Source organism: Sus scrofa, chromosome 15, assembly GCF_054392235.1.
Source record: "Sus scrofa isolate SSC_HxYL_T2T_F1_AM1 chromosome 15, Sscrofa_HxYL_maternal_Yorkshire_Landrace_v2.0, whole genome shotgun sequence".
NCBI classification, from domain to species: domain Eukaryota; kingdom Metazoa; phylum Chordata; class Mammalia; order Artiodactyla; family Suidae; genus Sus; species Sus scrofa.
In genome coordinates, this window is record NC_139397.1 from 23,609,708 (window position 1) to 23,629,100 (window position 19,393).

Genomic DNA, 19,393 nt, shown 5'->3' on the forward strand with positions numbered 1-19,393 from the left:
ATTATACTCTAGAATTTGTATTAGCATGAAATAAAATGATCCAGTATTTGGGAGTGAGGTGCAAGGAGGTGAAAGGACGATTTCACTGGGCAATGGTGGGTGTATTCCAAGTGACAAAAATATATTGTTTTAAATTCTGATATATTTTATGTCTTAATGACATAAATATTACAATAGATGTGGATTAGCCCTGAAGCCAAAGATGTTGGTTTGTATCCAGGCTTGAAGTTCTGCTACTTCTGTGAACAAGTCACTTAATTTCTTTGAAACAGGTCACTTAATTTCTTTGAAATTTTGTATCTGCAGAATGTAATAAACAGCAATTTATTACATGTGGTGGTTTTAAAACTGAAAAAGATAGTAAAAGTTCTTTACACTTTCTACAAATTTTGTAGCACTTTATAGAATTAAAACAATTATTTCATAACAGTAATAATGAAAGTCAGTTTATTTTTGTGGTTTTAAAAATTACCAATTTTGGAATCTTTATTTTGTTTAATTCTTATTTTCTTAACTCACTTTTATGGATGGCAGGAAAATGCATTGTAGTAACAATTTAGGATTTCAAAAATACTGCAGACATGGTAAATAGAGCTGCACTTTGGAAAAGTGTGATTAGGGAGTTCCCTCTGTGGTACAGTAGAATCCAGCTGCAGTGGCTTGCTTGGTCCCCAGCCCAGAGCAGTGGGTTAAAGGATCCATCATTGTGGCAGCTGCAGAGTAGGTCTCGGTGGCTGGAATTCAATCCCTCGCCTGGGAAGTTCCATATGCCATGGGTGTGGCCATTGGTGGGAAAAAAAAAAAGTGTTAGTGACAAAGTATCAAAAAAATGGAAACAAAAACAAAAAACCATAATTTAGAAAGGGGAAAAAAAAAAAATCAGGCAGAAGTGACCCACCATGGTGGCAAACAAAAGTTTCAGAAGGGCAGTAAATATGTACAGAGTAACAGAGCAACTTTTTTTTTTTTTTTGGTGGTAAGTATCTCAAGAGAAGTGGAAAAGAAATACTGCAGAAGTTCAGTTTTTATCCTTTATAAGGGTAAGTACTTTTAGAAAATAAGGTTAAATGATATTTTATCTAATTTAACCTTAGGTTACCAGAACATTAAATAACCCCCAAGGGACCAATGAAATAAGACACTGTAACTTAAAATAAGTTTCATGAAAAGAATTAGTCATATTAATAATTGAAATATAAGCATAAAATAATATAAATATGAATCATTGCTAGGCATTAGATTTAATCTGAATTTTAGGATTAAAGTTTTCAAAATATAAAGCACATCTTTAATGTTAATGAATTATTTCTAGAAATCTACCAGCTTATGCCAGTTATATCATTTTGATTGACTGGTTCTTGAACCAAATGTTTAAGAACTTAAGATGTGTCACTTCAAGCTAGAGTAACTACCGTATCACCCACTGTATATAGAATATTTCATAGAAAATTAGTTATTTCAGTTCTTTACTGATTTTTCCCAAAAGTGTACATTTTGCACACTGCACAGTCATGTAAAAGAATTAATAATGACGCCTATTCTCCTAGCCATACTGGCCATATTTAATGGCATACATCAAAAAAGAAATGGTAAATCTTCATTGTTGTCAAAGCTAGAAGTAGGTATTGATACAATTTTGTTAATTGAAGAGAACTGGAATTACAACCTATTTACCATTCTACTACTAGAATGATCTTTAAAACAAAACAAACAAACAAAAAACAAACTTAAGCACACCTTCTGTTTATACCTCTTCAATAGTTGGTTTAACGGTGGGTAACTTCCCCAGAAAGGCAGTGGAATACAAATGACCTGGAGTTTGCTCTCCTTTCTGTGTTCATCTCCAGTCAGGTGGGGTTGGGGTCCTTTCCCACCTTTGCAGATCATCCATTGACTATTTCTCTCCCAGCACTTACCAAGAAAGTTTGTGGTTGTTGTCCAGTGTTATTATCTTTTTTTCTTAGACTGTGACCTCCCCGAGGGTAAGGAATATATTTATATTTCTATTTCTAATGTATAGTGTATGGGACATGAAAGTTTAGGACAGATAAATAAAACCATTTCTCCCCAACTGGTCTTGAAAAAGCTCTATTTGAGATTTTCTTATAAATGTAGGCACTAAGTCTACGAAGCTCTCCTGAAGTTTAAACAATGAAGATATAAATTGTTCATTGCTTGCTTTTTTAAAAGATTGGTTGAGTGTAAGGCTGAGAATGATTGAGAAAGTATGTGGTCACTCTTTCCCAGGATAAGACATATAAAGCAGCCCTGGTGAGTTGAGAAGAGACATGTTTGAATGCACCGCAGGCTAACTTAGGCTCTACTGCAAATATAGTACTGATAATTTAAGTGCAGAGTAGAATGTCTTTAAAGACATTTGTGACTCTGTATTATATCAAATTCATCTCTGCCCCATAGAAATAGTCACAGGACTCAATCCAATATTTGGAAAATGCCCAGCTTTAAAGAAACTGTTTGGAACGCTGGTTTCAGGCCAGACTTTGCTAAATCAAAGAGTGCCAGTTTCCTTCATGCCAAATAGCACAATAAACCCCTCTGCAAGTGGAATGAAGACTGCTGAGAAATAACTGATGAGACCTTTAATGTCAATAAATGTCATTTTGTGCATCAGTATTGTGAGAGTTTCCTTTTCACAAATGGAAGAGGAATTTTATAAACTCTCCTGTGAAAGGATGGGGATTTAGAGTTGGCATTAGTGGACCCTGTAATAAAACAAAACCCTCCTTCAACTTCCCCTTGAGCTGAAGAATGGCACTTGAACTTTTCATTTGATAATATGTGGATTAGAGATATCCCACTTCTATACCACTAAGGTGTGTGTCATCTCTGCTATCTTCATAAATATCCTACTGAGGGAAAAAGGAAGTGGAAAAGAACTGAGAAATTGCCTTTTGGCGTCATTAGATGTTGCTTGATTAAAGATTTTGAAGGTGCCGTGACAATACACTTAGTTTTCTGACAGTCTTGTAAATGAAGTGAAAGTATGCACCAGAGTACTGATAAGATAGTTGGGAGGAAGCTTTTATACAGCTGACAAATCTTGTCCATGGATTCTGGATTGGCACAATTTATTATGTGGCTTTTCCTTATATATAATAGGTAAAAACCAGCCAATCGTGAGGTCGGAGATGCCATTTATTTAGCATATTGTGTTCACTAGAGTTTGTGACATAACCTACCTTAAAATATTGTGCTGTTCAATGTTTACTTTTTAAAAAAAACCTATCAGGTCATATCTTGCAGGATTAGAATGTTAATTGATATTTGTGACAGAAAAAAAATGTCCTTGTGTTATTTCATTAATTGTTTGGCTAAGGAATCTTCCTTTTTTTAACTGTAAAATTTGTATGTTGCAAATGACTCTAGTTAGTTTCCTGGTAGCTGCCAAAAAAAAAAAAAAAAGAAATAATAATCACATTCAACTCAAAGATACTCTTTTTTTTTATATATTCAAAGAACATAACACAAAATAACATAGAGTTGAGTTTTTTTATTAATGAAAACATGACTATAAGAATGTCCATAATGAAACCAGATTTATAACTGATAAAAGGAAAAAATGATAAATAATAAGGTCTGTATTTAAGGAACAGTTTATACATTTGTGTATATATTGTTTAACAGTTTGGTCTTTTGGGTGTCCAGGAACTAAAATTATACATAATAACAAAACAATTTCATGCAAATAATTTGCCCAATCTCCAATTAATGTGCATAATTTACATAATTATTTTCATCTAGATGAAAATTAAGGCTTATAAAAATCCAACTTGGATAATTTGTTAGCAAAGTCATTCAAATATTAAAATATATGGTGTTTAAAATAGCAAATAATTAACCCTCACCTCTCTACAGATCTTTAGATGTGTGAGAGATTGCAGAAAAACTCTGCTGGCCAAAGTATAGGCTGTGCTTCATCACTTGTATGTCTTTTCCATGACTGAGAAAGAGAATATGATATGTATGCACTTCTATTTAGAATAATAAGACCTATTACTCACAGCTCTTTCTTTCTTCCATCTTAATTACAAATGTAAAAAGTTTTAGCTTTTAAAACTTGCATATTTCAATATTTTCTAGTATTTTTATTTTCCTATAACTGTCAGATTTTAAACCATACCTGATTTAAAATATATGAAATTTTAAGGAGAGTGTTCTTTTCCATACATGTTAAATATACTATTTCCTATATCTTCTATGGTCCAATTTGTGGCATGAGTTTCCCAATAAAAAATGTGATTTTTAAATTTTATTGTCAGTTTATTTCCATCATCTTCAGCGTCAACAGTCTAAAGACTTTTTCCTGGAGGCTGATAATCTCCAGATCACTTAGCCATTTTTCCGGGGGTTTTTCTTTTTCCCTTATCTGAGTTATAGTTCTCTGCCTATTCATTTTCATAGGTTTTTAGTGTGGTGTCTTTTTTCAGATAATAGAGTTGTAGGCTTTCTTACTTCTGGTGCCTGCCCCCCTTGTGGCCGAAATTGGTATGGGGGCTTGCTGTAGGCTTCCTGATGGGAGGGAGGGGTGCCTGCCCACTGGTAGGTGGGGCTGATTCCTATCCCTCTGGTGGGTGGGGCTTTGTCTCTGAAAGAGATTAGAGGTGGATGGTGTCTGGGCGGGGGCAGGGTCTTTAGGCAGCCTGTTTACTGACGGATGGAGATGTGATCCCACCTGGATTATTGTTTGGCCTGAGGCTTCTCAGTGCTGAATGGGGTGGGTCCAGATTTTCCCAAAATGGCCACCTCTAAAGGAAAACATGCTGATGAATATTCCTGAGACCTTTGCCTCCAATGTCCTTCCCCCAAAGAGCCAAGGTCACCCCTTGTTTTCCCAGGAGATCTGCCAAGAACTGCAGTCAGGTCCAACCCAGATTCCTATGGAACCTCTGCTTTGCCCTGGGACCCATGCACTTGAAAGTCTGTGTGCACCTTTCAAGAATGGGGTCTCCATTTCCCCCAGTCCCGTGGAGCTCCTGTGCACAAGCCCTGCTAGCCTTCAATGCCAGAAGCTCTGGGGGCTATTTCTCCCAGTGCCAAATGCCCAGGCATGGGGATTTGATGTGGGGCTCAGAACTCTCACTCCTATAGGTGAGTTTCTATGATACAGTTACTTTCCAGTCTGTGGGCTTCCCACTCGGAGGTATGGGGTTGCCTATATTATGTAATCGCCTCTCCTACCTCTTGATGTGGCCTCCTCTTTGTTTTCTGGAGTAGGATATCTTTTTGAAAGTTTCCAGTCCATTTGGTTGAAGGTTGTTCAGCATTTGGTTGTAATTTTGTTGTTTTTATGAGAGAAGTTGAGCTCCAGTCCTTCTATACTGCCATCTTAATCCTGTTCTAAATTTTATTATCAGTAGCCAATTTGTGAACCACTGTTTTCTTCAGGTGACTAATAGGATATAATCAATATGGTTAATTTTGGATGCTTTCAAAGTATTTATATCGCAGTTCCATTCTTTCCACCCAGAGGGAAGTAGGAACCTAGTCCTGATATCGAGCTCCAGAGAAATGGCTGTCAGACCTTGGTAAGTGAGTCTCTCTGGAGCAAATTTGAGTTTAATGAGAAGGAATTCCTCTAAAGCACCCTTCATGTTTTCCTTTGAATGCTATTTTTAGGCCCCTAAGGGCCAGTTGGAGGGCATCTGTGATTGAGGTACAAAATGGTTCACTATGCATGTGGCAATAAGCATGCATAGGGCCACTATTTGAGACACTGCTTTAGGCTTTAAGGTGCATTTTCACATACTTTAAATCATTATAAACAATCATGTAAAAATGTCATCTCTTAATTTACACAGGAAGGAATTTAAACTCATACAAAGTCTAAAAGCCAATAAGTGTCAAATAGACACAAATTCTAACTAGAACTCAGATCTTTGAATCTTCAAGCTGTGTGTGTGTGTGTGTGTGTGTGTGTGTGCGTGCACGCACGCTCACACACAAACATATATATATATCCTCTGAATATAGCTTCCCAGAGTAACTGTATTAATATTTAATAAAACAGTGTTATGACATAAAATTCTTATTAGTGTTTTGTTTTTTAACAAATACCTCAGAAGTAAAAGAATCATGTAAGTGTTTTTCTTTCTCCATACTAGCTAGAACCACTTGGGAGGCTAAAAACTTGTTCTAATAATGGCTTATGCACTCAAAACATTTTTGGAATTCTTATTTTAGCATTGCCTTAAAAGCCTATGCTATTTTCTTTTAAACTCAGTGCCTTCAAATTTTGATTTCCAAAGTATAAATTTGATTTTTTGACATAATCAGAAACTATAGAAGTAAGATCTGTGAATGAAGTGATAGATTATACTTGTTATTTTGGTTTTGATATTCAAATTTTGAACCTGATTTTAAGTGGTGGGTTGTGTCTAAAGGTAACTCTAAAAGATATATTTGAAAATAGTTTTCTTAATATCTTCAGTTATCATCCTATCTATGCCTTGCCTAAAGGATAGTTTTATTTTGATTCTTTAGGACTAGAAGAGTCATCCAGAATTCTCTTTTATCTTTACACACACACACACACACACACACACACACACACACACACACTGTGTTTTATATCTGAATATGTATAACATATGCAGACTGTGTCTACCATATGCTTTATATCAAAATACCTATAACACATGCAGGGAGCTAGACACACTCACACATCGTGTATTCCAATTTTATGAAATGTGAATGTGGCTAATTTCAGTCCACATCATGCAGATCACCTGTATACTTAGAAGTTAACTAGAATTCTCCCCCCAAAATGACATTTTTTACTCATGGAACGGTTATGAAGTGGTATTCGAGAAGGTGCAACTGTCAACCCACACTCACAAAGTGGTCCAGATCACCAGGCCAGTCATCACTGTTTGAGAATGAATCAGGCTACACTGATCTTTTACTCCTTGAAATACAAATTCTGCAGCCCATGAACACCCATCTCTACTTCCCTCCCCAAGATCATAAGCCAAATACCCCCTAGAAGCAACTTAGGAATAGTTCAATTGGGATCAGAACAAATTAAAAATAAATTTGCCCGTGGGATTTACTTGTATTAGTAATTCCCTTCCTCCTTCCCTCCATCCCTTTCTCCTTCCCATCCCTGTTTCCTTCCTCTCTCCCTTTCTTCCTTCACCCTTAAGTCCCATTCTCTCAAAAGTTAGCCAGAAGTATGTGGATAGTGGGGAAGTGCGTCCTTGTAAGAGGAAGACTAAATTGGAAAGAGTTTAAAAAGAACTGAACAATCTCAAACTATCAGTTGAATCTTATTATCATCTTGAAATTATTAAAATAACTTGGTTATTACCATCAGGATTTCTTTCCTGGTTTGAGAGGTAAAAGGTTAATGACTCATTTACTGAGGTATGCAGTTTTCTTTCATTTTTCACTTGCAATTATCTTCACTTGTTTTAAAATGCAATACAGCCTTCAAACTGTATTGTAGTCATTCATTATTTCTGTCAATTAAAATTTCTAAATCATAGATTTTCAGTGAATCACAAATAAGCATTAATTGATTTCAATCACTGAATGCCCACTTCCTGGAAGAAATGAATGGGGCAGATTTACTTTTGAAAATCTGCTTCCCATGGCAGCTGGAGCATTAGGGCTCACCAGATGTTAGTTTCTAAAAAGCTGGTATTCGTTTCGGAAACTGACTCTGGATGTTGGTGGTGTCTCTCTTCTTGGAATAAAATGTTTGTTGACAGGGCAGTGTTGATGCTAATGGATTTTTAACTGAAGTAATGGTAACTTCATAGACCATTTGTATTCCTAAGCCCTTCATGGTGATGCCTAAGGTCACCTGTTATCTCAAGGAGAAGTTATCATTTATATACAACAGACCCTACAATTCCTTCAAGGTTTTCATAAATAGATTCAATTTTAGATAAATGATACAATGTCCTTATTTTACTCTAAAAATTATAATGTTGTCATCAAGGAAAAGTAATGTGTGCAAATGTATAAAATCCCCTTTTTAATCATATGGTAGTGTTGTACACATTTGCATTGTTTATGAAATTGAAATTAACAAATTATTCTGTATATAGACTGTTCATTAATTCTCCCACACACCAAGCTCCATGATATTTGACATTTCTCTAACACTTAGAATCTAGGTTACTATCCCAGAAGTGGTGTTATAATGAGGTTGTTGCCATAGAAACTTTGCAATCATCTATATACTTTTTACTCTTGAAAATAAATAGTATAGAAAATTTAGAATTTTAGAATTATTTAGAAACAGAACAAATTCCATGGAATAGTATATTATTCTTATATCTGAAGTAGACCACTCAGGGCACTAATTATTTCTAAAATTGAGGAAAGGAACTTATTAGTAGCACCATTTGTGATTGAGGGCTAAGACGAGGCTAAGAGAAGAATTTGGTCTGGCAAATGCAATTTGGCAATAGAAATCCAGTATCAGACAATTCATTGAACAGTAGTTGGATTTGGGATTGTTAACAAGATAGCTTGGAAAATATTTTATGTGCAAATGGGATAAATTAGCTTGCTAAGGAAATAAAGAAAAGATTGCTTGACTACCTTAAATTATTAATTGTCAATTTTCTCTTTGAGATTTAAGCTGACAATATTTATCTTCCAAATCATGTTAAATTGTAATTATATTGTCTGTCTATAATCTTAAATAGAGGCTTGAGAATAAGATCAGTTGTAATGTTACTGTATTGCCTTCTAGTCATCATTCTAAACTATTATTGCCAAATAGATTAGAAACTCTTTGAAGGTAAAGCCATTGGGATGGTAGCCACCAAAAGGAAAATATGGATTAGAATATCTCAATATGATCAAGGAACCATGTTTAATTTGGTTTTATACATTAATTACAGTTGAATAACAAGTTTTCAAGCATTAGGGACATGGCATATCACAGAAGATTAGACTAAGTATACATTATCCTGAATGGCAACTTGTGTTTTTCTCCATTTTTATTCTGAGTAATATTTCCAGGCAGAAATACACTGAATTATTACCTGAGAGCTGGTTGCCTATTCATTCATTAAAGTATCATCCATAATGGCAAGAGTCATTATTTTAGAGGAGAAAAGTGAGTTTTAATTAAAGAAGATTTATCTGAATTAACAACAGTAAATTCTCATTTGTGCAATAATGCGTCTTTTCAAAATTATCAGCAATGCTGCTTAGAATACATTTCTTCTTTGTTTTCTCATTGAGTCATGACTTAGACCACTTAGATTGCTCAGAATAATATGAATCCTCAGTAAATGAAGGTTGACTTAACTATACAATTGATGGTGTAATTTATCTCAATATGTTATTCATCTCTTTATTGTGATGGTACTTCTCTGAGCAAAAATAAAGAAGTTTTATTTTACTAACTTTATCCCTGTTTAAGACTATTTAGATTTTTTAAATGTAGAAGTCATATTTTATTCTGTATTTAGTTTTGTAATGGAGTCTTAAAAATTGAAAATGCATACACATTTGGTTATTTTTATGTTAATAATAAAATATGTTCTCTAAGCTGACAAGAAATTAAAGAGCCATTTTAAGAATCCCCAAATTGGACAATTTCTTATGAAATCTACTTATAAATAATTCTTTGAAGTAGCACAGTCTTAGTGGTTCAAATAATCTTTTAAAATGCATCAGTGCACTTTCAAATATTGTGCACATTAACTTGAGTATTTACAAATGCAGTTGTTCCATTACAAAGCATCAGAGATTTAAGATTCAGTAATGGTTAAGTGTATGTGATATTCCTGATGATGTCCTTGAAACTACTGAAAATGCTTACGTAAAGCACATTTTCTGCATCTGACCTCAAATGCATTTCCTACATTCTTTACCTTTCTGCAGGTAGGAGTTAACGTGATGGAGTGGGGGAATGCAGGCAGGAGAAAACGAGGTACCCTGGCTTTGCTGATGTTGTTTAGACTGTGAAAGAGAACAGGGTTTTTTCCTAGTTTATCCAAAACATTAAAAAGTAGAGAATTTAGACAAGAAGAAACATTAGACTTTGATGCTTCATTTTCAGAGACTTGTAAGAAGAAAAAGTGACACCATGTGATTTATTCTCATGACAAGATTGTAAAGAGAACAAGATGTACAAAAACTCAATCTGTTGTTGTTGTATTATTTACATTTGTACATGATGTCTTCTTTATTCTTCATGCCATATTTGAGTGCTACAAAATGGGAATATACACTTTTCATAAAGATTTACAGAGTCAACTTCAGACAAGTAACTTCTTAATTTAATGGTAATTATATGGTTTTAAAAATGCACTTTCTCTTTGCAGCATATTTTTTCAATAGATAGCTCTATGTATGCTGACATTAAGTCATTCTGTTGTCCTTCAAAATACATTCTAGCTTACTTAATTTTTGAAATCTGGAGATCTATTGAGTTCATTTTTGTTTCTTTAAAATTGATAGGCATTAGATATGATTTTCTGAATAATCTTTCAAATCAGCAATCTATCTTTAAAATGCTAATTGCTAATCCAATAACCTAAATAGCATGTGAAGTTAAAATGTTTCTCTCTTTTATTTTTTTTGCACATGTGGTACATTGTAAAATAAAATGTAATGTGTTCTTTATAAATACTAATCAACTCAATTGCTTTGCTCATATATGAAATGGGTCAAAAGCATTTGGCTGAAATATTATGGACCTACATTATTTTAAGGGGAAAAAAGCAAGAACTTTTAAAAAGAAAATGAGTTTATACTGATTTTTTTTTCAAACAGATATGTTTGAAGCCTTCCTTATAAAAAGCAAATTTATTCATGCTGTTTGACAGCATGAATAAGAGAGATCATCCCTTTCCTCAAAGTGTCACATTCTCGTAGAAAAACAGCATTAGAAAGTCCAACTTTTTACAAGGCAAAATAGATACAGTAAGATTCTTGAGAAAAAAAAAAGATTTTTTTACAGTAATATTCACAGCAAACTGTGAACTGAAATAGTCTAATGTTCTGTCTAAAGATGTATATAAGAATTTGTGAAAATCCGTAATTATATAATTACTCCATCAGATTTATTTAAAAGATGAGTTTACTTGTACTGTCCCATACAACTTTGTCAGGCCTCTGTAGAAAAGGTAACAGAGCTGATGCATTTATGAGTAAATGAGATGATATAACCACTTAGTTTCATAGCCAGAAGTCAGTGGCTGAATTTTGTGGTCAGGAACTGTTTTCCCCAGTCACAGTATGAGGCTTGTGATTCACTTATTGGAACAAATGGATTATACAGTAAAGGTGAATAATTGATATCACATTAGAAGATCAGAATTTGTACAAAAGGAATTTTGCACAGTGCACATTATTTTGGAGTCTTGTAAATAATGAAAATGTTTGCTTTGCCTTGCTTCCTGGATATGTCTCAGGACATTTCACTTTCTCCATGCCTTACTTTAAACTCTTTTCTTGTAATCACCCATAATCATGAAGAGAATAGTTTTGGGGGGGTAAATGTTCTGTGCTGTATAGTCCAAATGTGACACAGAGCGAAGTTCGGTTCTTTGATTAGCCCCTCGCCATTCCACAAAATGTGTAAATTTCTCCCTTAAAGATCTTCTGCATAAAATATATTTGAAAATACCCCTGCCCTTCCAAGAAGGATGATGTATTCAGAACTAAATTAAACAATTCTGTAGAATTCTGTGAACTTCCCCCAAAGAAGATGTGAGTATAATACAAGTGTTTTTTATTTGGATTTAGAAGGAATGAGTCTGGCAGAGAAAAGATAGTTAAGTGGACTAAGGTCTGGCACCTATACTGAATTCTAGTTAATGTCACCTTGGTTTTTCACAATTGCTGATATATAGGACAATTCGCCAGGGATTGAATGGAACCACACACTAATTTCATGTTGGATCCTGAGTGATCTTGACACTATAATGTTTTTCTGTTTCTTAGGGTTAGATTTTATCTAGAGGTGCTACATGAGGCAATTTAGCAACAAACCTCAGAGTTTTCTAATCTACTTGTAAAAATGACCAAACTATATACTGTGGAAGATGTACCATTACATGTATTAAACATTGAATGTTGTTATAAGGTAAGCTCCTTTTCAATTTGAAAAAAATGCATGTTGAAAGAGATATTTTCTGATTTCAAAAGGGGTCAATGGAAATAATAAACTTAAAAGCCACTAGGGAACAATTTAATGCCTGGAAATAGTTAACTAAGACCTGTAATACTCCTATGAGTAGTCTCAGAATGTTCAAGTTATTGGTTACATCTGACTCATTTGTATAGCAACTTAGTTGTTGCTTTCTTCTTAACATAAAAAGAAACAAAAAATTTTAATTGAAAGATATACATATACATACTTACATATGCTGCATCTAAGTGTTGTTTATATAAACTATACTAGATATTTTAAGTACTGAATGAATATTAGGGAACTATAAACTATGGAGTCTATTGAACTACTTACTCCCTTGAAATCAATTTACCCTACAGTAATGGCATATCGCAGGTTCTTATTAAGGGACTTCTTAGAACTACGAGGTGCTAAAGAGTATGCTGTGGCATAATACACATTTAGCAACTTATACTCCTGTGCATTGCTTCACATCGTGCTAAAACCATTTATACATCCCATTGTGAATAGGTTCTAAAATATAGGGGTCCATCTGCTGATTTTAAAAAAGACTTTTATATATGCATATCACATCCATTTTCTTCTATTTTTCTCTCTGAACAGAGACTATTTTTTCATTTTAATCAATATTTTGCAGTTTGAAATTAACACACTACCTGCCTAGCCATAGGACCCCAAGTGTGGCTAATTGGGTCAATTCACATAAATGCTAAACATATTCATTGCATTTTAGCAGCATGTAGGTATACATAAGGTGAAAGAAACTTCATGGCATCCAATGGAATCTTCATTAATTTTTCTTCCTGAACTATTTTTTCTTGTTTCCAATATACAAAAAAATTTCTACCATCTTTCCAATGGTCTTCTGCTAACATTTCATTGGTCAAAATTATGCCACTCTTTTCTACATGCAAGAGAAAGTGGAAAGAGTTTATGGAAAGGTGGGCAAGGGGGCTGTGTTGGCCATGACTTGCTTAGGCCGGTTACGATACATCCTTTTGTGTTAATGCATTGTCTTCCTGAAGAAGGGTAGACTGCTAACTTTAAGGAAAAAGTATCTAATGTGAACATTAGTGTCAAGGGGTAAGGACAGTGAATTGGCCAAGAGCTAATCACTTTCATGAGGTCTTTCATGTGTAGAAAGAAATGTAGCCATTTTCTCATAATTAAAATGCAGAATTAGTTCCTTGATCTACACCTTTAGATTTAAGTCTAAAACCCTCTTTCCATAACAACTAAGTGGTTTGAAATAGAGTTGGGGAGATTTTTCTTCATGACATTATTTTCAGAGGACTTGGCTATACTTTTAAGAAATGTCTTTTTCAGCTCTTAGTTAACTCCCAAAGTTCAAAACAAATAAAGACAACCTTATTCTTTATTAATTGAGACATATAAAGAGAGAAGAATATTATCCAAGTGGATCACTAATAGCACCTATCACATCAAAAATGGTGACAGTGTGTTTTCCAACTTCACAGTGTTCTTTAAACACTTCAGCTTTAAAATGTAAATACTTTGCCAAAGTGTAAAAGATGAGCTTGCCTCCCAAAATAGAAGTGTTAGATAAATATGAAATGACATTTGTACTTCATTTTTTAAATGAACAGTCTTCTTATTCAGTGCTTTGCTTAAAGAGCAGGCAATTACAGAAGGTACTCCAGGTAATTAAGGCAGATTTTATCTACTTAGTGGTTAATCAGAAAATAAAATATCGCCAATGAGAGAAATTTTCAAGGAAATCCATTTAGAATATTTGGCCTTATCTGTGAAGTCATTGTAATTATATCTTTTCTTTACCAGAGACCTGTTGAAGTAAAATTGAAATTATTATTTTTAAATTCAAAAAGTTAGGCTTCATATTAGTTAAAGTTTAGCATAGCCTTGATATTTCTCTAGCTTCTAATATTAGTACATTTTGCACATAAATGAACTGTAGTAATAACCAAGAAACCACACAGCCACTTAAATTCTTGAAAGGTGAAAATTTTATATGATGAGATTCCCCTAAAGGCTATGAATAAGTTAGGAATAAGAATACCAAGTGGATAGTATTTTGTATTGCTGGTTCATTTTTCATCAAGTCAACTTGCATATTCTGGTTTCATAGTTCTGTATAACTCATATAAATAATTTACACACTAGAATCAAAATGTGGAAATAATTGCTAGAGATTATTTGGAGTATTTTTGTTTCCAATATTGAATACATCTGTAAAATAAAGTCTTGAAAATATATGAAAACATTAGGTTCTCATTATTTTCCTATGTATAATTATTTTCACCTCTATACCGAAAGATTTTGCATAGTTTACAATTGTGGATCAGCATGATAGAGGGGAGAGTCTGGGACTTAAGATGGAAAGGCTTTGTTCTTGAACAAAGATCTGAGCCTGTTTTTCACCTATAAATGATAGTGATAATAACTCAATTACAAGTTTGTTATGAAGATTAGATGTAACACAGGTAAATGTATATCTCTGTAGCAACTTAAAATTGTGATTTTCACTACTATTTACAGAGGAGAAAACCAAGCCATAGATTTATGTGTGTAAAAGTTACATGTAAGTAATATCTTGATTTAAGGCCTTTGCAGATAAGGATTTTAATCTTACCTTGTTTCTGACCAAGATTAATTTTTTGGATCAGTGATTAATGAAATCAGGCCTTAATTTCTCCTAACATAATACAAAACAGATAAATTGTTTATGTTTGCATATCTTCTCATTATCCATATAGGTGGGGAATACATCTAGTACTTTGCTTGGTATAGTACTAGACAGTACTATGCAAATAAAATAGTAATTTTATTTGTGACAGTAATTCACACAAAAGAATTGTGCATGTGAGATGAAACTCTTCTTGTGACATGCAACTAAGACCATGCCTGACTACGAGAGAGATGAGAAAAAATTAAGCAAAACCAAAAGAGCCAAAACCAACCACCATTCTTATAACCATATCATAAAGCAAAATCTTTTCTGAAAATAGATGTGTTAGATAAATATGAACCTTTGTGTATAATACTGATAGTTCATTTGATAAATGACTTATTTTTAAAACACCTCTTCTTGAACATATTATAAGTGCTTGAACAGACTTAAACTTTGTTCTTTTTATTATGCCAGTTAAATTTAAATTTATGTCTGCTTAATCAGATCAACCTGTCACACTCCTTCTCAAAGACCATCATTTGTTCCTTATTGCTTCTAGAGTGACAACTAAATTTCTGCTATTACATTTAAGATGCATGATAATCTCCCCTCACCCCATCATTCACTCTTCTATTTGGAACCATAATTGTCCATGATCCATATGCTCCTGTCATATGGTTTCCTCCTTTTCTCCAGGGTGTTTGAAACCTAAAGTCTGACCTGTTTGTGCTCATTCTGTTCCTGAAGCATTGGAGCGTAGAATACCCTTTCTTCAGAGACCATTCCTTCAAAACTCATATAAATATCAAATATTTTTCACAAAGCCTTTTCTAGTCCTTTGCAATTTTTATAATCCTTTGTTTCTCTTAAGGTGCAAGACATTTTGGATCCATGGATTGCATTCTTCCTTAGGTTTAATAGTGTGTGTCTTATGCATGAATTTTCAAACACCTTGAGGACAGGCCATATTTCATAACTTTTTCTATACTCCACAGGATCTAGCAAAGGATACTGTAGAGACTCAATAAATGATTGCAGAAAGGGCTAAAATATTAATGCAATATTGATTGCATAACTAATGCTTATATTTTCCTGGCAAAATTGTTTTCCTTTAAAATAATGTAAATTCCACATGTTGCCTATTGTGCTCACCTTTGCCCTCCCAGTATCTAACCAAGTTTTTGGAACGTAGAAAGTGCTCCCTATTTTCTGACTATAATAATACATGTAAGTCCAATAACCCTTAAACAAAATACACTATTAGGACTATTTCTCTAAAAGTTGGTATTGCAATAATGCTAATAAAATTTTATTATTGAGATTCTGTTTATCTGTGACTAAACATTTTTTATAAGGGTAAGAGGAGTTCTGATTTAAAAGATTATTAAAGAAAATGATGGCTGAGGTGCAATCTAAATCTAAGTATCAGTGAACGTTTTTTGACATACACTTCACTGCACCTCAATTAGGAGTTTTTACTCAAGTCCATGGCTTACATTAGCCATTGAAATTATTCCAATTCCTCATGTACCTTTTATAAGGCAAAACTCATCACAATCTGGGCAAAATACTGAAACCAACTGATAGTGTGTATAGACTAAATGTAGATGGGAAGATTTGTTTAGGACCTATTGCTGAGGCAGAAATAGGTATTTTATTGTGAATTTCAACCAATGACTCATAGCTAATATAAGGGGACCATTTTTACCTGTTAAACATCAAGTTGTATTAACAAATATGCTTAATGCACAATTTGAAAGTGAGCATGGATAAGTTTTATTCTATGCAAGTTATTTTTCACCAGTGGTTTCATATATATGTACATATTTCAGACTCTACATAGAGAGTCTTAAATTTAATTAAAATTTTAAGATACTCTGGGTGTCAGAATTGGAAAGAAAGCTGTAGTAAATCCTTTGGTGAATTACTTTTGATTTATGAATAATTACTAATTTGCATATCCTGTACAATTTGATTTTTGTGTGAAGGAACATATTTTATACACATATATTCTTTAGACAGGATGAGAGAAAATAAATTAATATCTGAGTACTTAATTTTCAAACTAGTTTGCAAAAGGTCATTTCTTGCAGGAAGAGATAGTGTTCCTGTAAAGTACAGCTTTCTATCTGTGTGCTAATTGAGCTTATCTCTTGCCTGAAACAGAATTATCTGTTCTTAGGCTTAAGGAAAGCTGCTATATTCAGTACAGTGGTATTTACAAAAGATCTAAGTTGGTAGACACTTTATCTTACTCTGTGGTCTCTTGTCTTTGTTAGGCAGAAAGGAATTACATGGTATTATTCTTAATTTGTTGAAAAGGTGTGATATTTTACTAATGAAATGAAAATGATTGCTAGAATATGTTTACATACTAATAAGTGGCAGAGACACAGAGGGAGAAAACACCCTCTGAGTTTTGTTCGTATAATTTCTCTTTGGCGCTCTGTACTGAAATAGCTTGCCCTTTTGTTATATTCATGTAAATAATCCTAAATATTGCATTTACATTCCCTTTTAAAATTACTGCCAAAGTAAGACATGCCAAGCTTACGAATCAAATAAAGGGTAGTCTACTGAAAACAACATGAGAAGAAAGCCTATTTAATTTGCAGCCTTCTTCTGGGCTTGACATTTCTTTCCCCCACCCCAAATTCATAGAAGATGGTATCTGAGATAATGGAGGAATTATCACAATAATCACCAGAGAATACATATTCTAAACAGTAGAGATCTAAAATAGAAAGGGCTATCCATATTGAAACCAGATACTTGTTATTACCCAACAAGAAAACTGGTTTTGATAACCAAGCTAACAAGAGAACAATACTCCTGAAATGTAGAAAATTCAGGAGTACCTAATCAGATTGGGTTAAAGAGGAAGAGAAGACATGGAAAAATATTTCATAAAGGCAAAAAAGAATAAACAATGGAGTGAAAAGATATTGCCTTTTTTTTTTTAATTTTGTCTTTTTGCCTTTTTCTTTTTTTCTAGGACTGCACCTGTGGCATATGGAGGTTCCCAGGCTAGGGGTCTAATAGGAGCTATAGCCACCGGCCTACACCAGAGACACAGCAACGCAGGATCCAAGCCGCATCTGTGACCTCCACCACAGCTCACGGCAACGCCGGATCGTTAACCCACTGAGCAAGGGCAGGGATCGAACCCGCAACCTCATGGTTCCTAGTCGGATTCGTTAACCACTGAGCCATGACGGGACCCCCCCCTTTTTTTTTGTGGTAGGATTTTTTTCTTTTTGTCTTTCTTTTTTGAGGCCCGCACCCACAGCATATGCAGATTCCCAGGCTAGAGGTCTAATGGGAGCTGTGGCTGCCGGCTTACGCTGCAGCCACAGCAACATGGGATGCAAGCTGCATCTGCAACCTACACCACAGCTCACGGGAATGCCGGATCCTTTACCCACTAAGCGAAGCCTGGGATCAAACCCTCAACGTCATGGTTCCTAGTCAGATTCATTTCCGCTGCGCCACGACGGGAACTCTGCCTTATTTATTTTATTTTTTTTTATAGGGGAGTGTAATGCATTTACATGGTTATGATTACTCATGCATTTTTTGGACTTAGTTTAATATATTAGTGCTGCTCCCACAGCATATGGAGGTTCCCACGCTAGGGGTCCAATCAGAGCTACAGCTGCTGGCTTATGCCACAGCAATGCAGGATCCAAGCCGCATCTGCGACCTATACCATAGCTCATGGCAACACCAGATCCATGCCTTTATCAATAAGAATGTTTAAACAGGGGTCAAACCCACAACCTCATGGTTCCCAGTCGGGTTTGTTTCTGCTGTGCCATGACGGAAACTCCTTAAATAAATTTTATTGGAGTATGGTTGACTTAGGAATTTTGTTAGTTTCAGGTGTATGGCAAAGTAAATGAGTTATACGAATACATATATCCATTCCTTTTCAGATTCTTTTCTCATATAGGCTATTAAACAGTATTGAGTATAGGACCTGTGCTATATAGTAGGTCCTTAGGTCCTTGTTAGCTATCTTGGTGACAGTGAGATTTTTAACTTTGTTACATAAAGTTAATATTTTAGACTTTACCTTGTCTACACCATGTACAATGCAGAGTTGACAGATAAAATATAGAACACCCTGTTAAATTTTAATTTTATTTATTTGTTTATTTGTTTGTTTGTTTGTTTATTTTTGCCTTTTAGGGCTGTACCTGCAGCATACAGAATTTCCTAGGCTAGGGGTCCAATCAAAGCTGTAGCTGCTTGCCTAAACCATAGCCACAGCAACGTGGGATCCAAGCTGCATCTGCAACCTACACCACAGCTAGCAACAATGCCAGATCCTTAACCCACTGAGTGAGGTCAGGGATCGAACCCATGACCTCATGGTTCCTAGTCAGATTCGTTTCTGCTGTGCCACCACTGGAATTCCCACAAATTTCAGTTTTAAATAAAGTATTTATTATTTATCTGAAGTTCAAATTTAATAAGGAGTCTTGTATTTTTATTTACTAAGTCTAGCAACTGTATCCAGAGACACGTTTTATTTTAAGAGGTTAACTCTCCTGAAAAGGTTCTCTTTCTGACATTTTCTGTATCTTATAACACCACAGTCAAGGGAAAAATGCCAC

General features: G+C 34.4%; 1 protein-coding gene and 1 long non-coding RNA gene across 6 annotated transcripts in view; both read left to right on the forward strand.

Annotated features, from left to right (window-relative positions):
• Nucleotides 1–19,393, forward strand: part of LRP1B (LDL receptor related protein 1B) — a 1,884,722-nt gene that overhangs the window by 22,538 nt on the left and 1,842,791 nt on the right. The gene's annotated exons all lie outside the window — the stretch shown is intronic.
• Nucleotides 5,487–14,358, forward strand: LOC146395751 (uncharacterized). The gene is made up of 2 exons (XR_014829233.1): nt 5,487–5,546; nt 9,868–14,358. It is a non-coding gene; the product is annotated as an uncharacterized LOC146395751 (long non-coding RNA).